The 4,206-nt window shown below is 42.8% G+C and overlaps 1 pseudogene; it reads right to left on the bottom strand.

Annotated features, from left to right (window-relative positions):
- Nucleotides 1-1,920: 1,920 nt before the first annotated feature.
- LOC113920214 lies at nucleotides 1,921-3,974 on the bottom strand (annotated as a pseudogene).
- Between the last annotated feature and the right edge of the window lie 232 nt (nucleotides 3,975-4,206).

Here is a 4,206-nt window from a genome sequence, read left to right as displayed (position 1 = left end):
GAGAGTAACTACAATGAAGGAGTCTTATCCATATGTGTGTGTGTGTGTGTGTGTGTGTGTGTGTGTGTGTTTGTGTAATATATAAATGATGAGAATCTGGGATTTGAGCTGGTGCCCAAATACAGTAAGACTCTTGGGTACATTAGCAGGAGGTGCATGTACTTTGCATGTGAAAGTTGTGCATCATTGGAGGGCAGAAGTAAACTCTAGTAGACAGCCCATCATGGTCCTCAATCCTAGAATTCATGCCCTTGCATAATCCATTCTTGTTAAGTTTGGGATTATATTAGTTCCCCAGGGCTTCTGTAACATATGACCAAAACGTATGTAACTTAAAACGAAAAAAATTTATTCTCCCACAGTTAATCGAGGTGTCAGCAGGGCCATGTTCTCTCTAAAGATTCTAGGGAAGAATCTGTCCCATGTCTTTCTTTGAGTTTCTGGTGTTTCCTGAAATCTTTGGGATTCCTTGGCTTATAGATGCATCACGCTAATCTCTGGTTCTGTTGTCACACAGCATTATCCCTATGAGTCTGTGTCTCTGCATTTCTTCTCTGCTTATAAAGAAATTAGTTTGTCTGGATAAGCTCCTATGCTACTGCAGTATGACCTTATCCCACCTTAACTAATTACATCTGAAAAGACCCTATATCTAAAGTGGTCATATTCTGAGATTCTGGGGAAGACATGAGTTTTGGTGGGGAAGGGGGAATATTATAAAACTCTGTAAAGGACTTCATCCTGTATTTGCCTCCAACCTATAGAATAGTACTAAAGTGATGAGATGTATGTGGTGAAATGCATATGGTTATGTTGTGTAAGACTGTAATGATCATTTTACCAGAACTCTCCCTTTTGCTGACTTTGAAGCAACAAGCTTCAATGGTGTAGGTCTGCCTATAGAAAAGGCCAGGCCTATGTGCAAGGAACTGAAGGCAATCTATGGCCACCAGCCACCAAGAAACAAAACCCTCAGTCCAGGAGCCTACAAGGAACTGAACGCTACCAACACCACATAAGCTTAGAAATAGATCCTTCCGGGACTGAGCCTCCAAGGAGATGGCAGCAAGTCCACATCTTACTCACAACCTTGTGAGAACATAAGCATAGGCCCTCAGTAAGCCATGCCTTGATCATTCCACAAAAACTGTGCAATAATAAATCTGCCTTGTTTAAAGAAACTGAGATTGTATGTATGTATGTATGTATGTATGTATGTATGTATGTTATGCAGCAATAGATGACTATTACAAATTCTTGAGGATTTCCCTTCACTTCTACTTTTTAGGTCGACTCCTGAGTGGGGCTGTAGTTTAGACACAGTTCATTTAGACTACCCATATATCAAGCTGCCCCATTACTGAATCAAGTTCTGTCATTTTTCTTCTCCATAGCTGGTATTAAAAAATCTCTCCCAATTCCACCAATGTGGCCATAAATATGAGTAGAGGGAGAGAGGTGCTAACTGAATACTGATGGATAACATGGAGGCCTAGGACATATATTCATGAGGCTTACTCTTTGGTCCTGTGAATGCCTGACCCTGAGTATACCACTTCTATCTTTTTACATTTCTTTTAAATTGAAGTAAAATTAACATACAGTGTTAAATTAGTTTCAGGTATACAGTATAATGATTCAACAATTCTATACATTTCTCGGTACTCAACAAGATAAGTGTATTCTTTTTTTTTTTTCACAATTTACCTCTTTATTCCCCTACACAGAATTGTTTTGTAGGATCAGAAAACATGTGTTGCAAAGGTGTGCAGTCCGGTCTCTTCCAGCACGTCTCTATGCCTAAATGGAGAGGTGCAGTCTGCCTTCGTGTCAAGAAATGGGGAATTCTGAAGATAGAACAAGGATGTGAGGAAACCCTGACCTCCCCCAGGACAAAATAGAGCTGAGAGCTGTCTGCAATCATGTGCTGTGGTCTGACATAGAGGTCTCCAGCATCATGTCACTTTTGTTCATTTCAATTTCGAAGGTTTCTTCCAAGGAAGGTCTGGGATCTGGAGTTTTCCTTGAGGTTTCTAGTGGTGCAAGCCCTGTTTCTTCTGTAGTCTGTTTTTCTACTTCAAATTCCCTGAAATCCCACGGAGGTGAAATAATGTTTTTTAGTGTCTTCATTGTATGCACATCAAAGTCATAGCATTTTAATTTGTCTTTAATGTCTGCTCCAACGTAAGCTTCAGAATCACCAATGTACATCTCAATGCAATGACCAAGCATTGTAACAGAAAATGTATCATCTTGCCTAAGACCAAGAGCTGTGTGGAAATAGTCAACAGCATTTTCAAAGTTGCCCATCAGACTATGGATATATCCTATGGCAGAATACGTGGATGCGTTCTGGGGAATTAACACCAGCGCCTGATGGTGATAGTCCAAGGCCTCGGCATACTTTTTAAGCTTCCTGCAGACATGCCCCAAGTTGTTCAACAAAGGCTCCCATTTGTGAACTGTTACCTCATTTCCAATTGCTTTAATTTTTTCAAAAGCATCAAGGAACCATTTTTCTGCTGTTTTCCATTCTCCATTCTGAAACGCAACCACGCCAACCTCGTGCATAACAAATGGGTCTTCTGGTGCAATGCTTAGTGCTTGGCCAAAGAATCTTTCAGCCAGTTTTGAGTTATTGGTCAATCCATATTCTAATCCAATGTACAGCATTGGCAAATGACACCCTTTCATCAGCTGTGCGGCTGTGAAGTAGGCAGCCATGGCCTGGTCGTGCTCACTCTCCACTGCAAACGAGTGCCCGTATGCTACCCACGCAGGCCCGTAAGTCTTCTCAGGTGTTGTCGCTTTACTGAGATATTTTCTGGCATGTTCATTTTTATGACCAACCATGAGATAGTAGCATCCCACTGCAAACCAAGACACAGTATTACTAGGATGAGAAAGATAGAAAAGTTCATTTGCTTTATTCAGCTCCACAAGTGTCCCTATATGTACAGGTAAACACTTTGCATGTAAAGGATCTTTCTCCATTACTACAGAAGTAAGCTTGTAGCACATTTTAAAATCACAGTTATAATAATGTCTTTCAGCTAAAGACACTACCACATCCAGATTCTCTTCCAAACCATCTACAGACTCGGGGAGGACAGTTTCACTAGGTTTATAATACTTTTTTAGTTTGTTCTCAAAGAGAAAGCATAACAATTCCTGTTATTCAGTACAGAGCTTGCTAAGAGGTAGTGACTCAAGAAGTTCTTTTTCTTCTTGGGCTGTCAACATGTGATGTGATGTTAAAAGATCAAATGCTTCAAAACAGTAGGCATCGAGCTTCAAAGCTTCTTTGTAGCTATAGGTAGCTAGAGCTTGGTTATCCAGGGCATCCTAGATCTTCCCTCGTAGGAGACAAATAGAACTCTTTATCGAAGACTGTGACATTTCCCAGTCACTGGAGGGGTCTTTCAAGCCACTTTCATCCTTCAAGTATTTCTCAAATAACCTTTTTTTTTTTTTTTAAAGATTTTATTTATTTGACACAGAGAGATAGCGAGAGCAGGAACACAAGCAGGGGGAGTGGGAGAGGAAGAAGCAGGCTTCCCGCGGAGCAGGGAGCCCGATGTGGGGCTCGATCCCAGGACCCTGGGATCATGATCTGAGCCGAAGGCAGACGCTTAACGACTGAGCCACCCAGGCGCCCCAGCAAATAACCTTTTGTTGATTGGCTCCTCCATATCAAGAATATCAAGAGCCTGCTGATGCTCTTTTGCAGCATAATGGCATCTAGCTGCAAGGTAGCGACATGCTTCATATAGTTTGTCCAGTTTTCGTGACCGAAGTGCATGAGCTGCTCTATGATATTGTGCTGTTAGGTACAGACACTGAGCCAACCAATAAATGTCCTGGGGTTCCTCATGAGAGAGTGAAGCTACTTTATCTGCCCCAAATAGTGCACTTGGATACTGTTGCTGGTCCAAGTACTGCCGGACGCGCTTCCGCAGCCACTCCAGGTTCATGGCGGCGCGGCCGAGCAGTCCCACCGAGCGGCGTCCACAGCCACGGCACAAGCCCTCCTTCCCGCTGCCCGCTGGGCCCACCCGGAGCCCGCGCCGCAGCCACCCACACGGTCCGGCTCCGCCCCAAGATAAGTGTATTCTTAATTCCCTTTATCTATTTCACCCATCCCCCATCCACCTCCCTTCTAGCAACCATCACTTTGTTCTCGCTGGTTAAGGATATGATTTTGTA

This window comes from Zalophus californianus, chromosome 3 (genome assembly GCF_009762305.2).
Source record: "Zalophus californianus isolate mZalCal1 chromosome 3, mZalCal1.pri.v2, whole genome shotgun sequence".
Taxonomy (NCBI): Eukaryota; Metazoa; Chordata; class Mammalia; order Carnivora; family Otariidae; genus Zalophus; species Zalophus californianus.
Note: the sequence above shows the minus strand (reverse complement) of the source record. Positions and strands in the feature narration are given on the sequence as shown.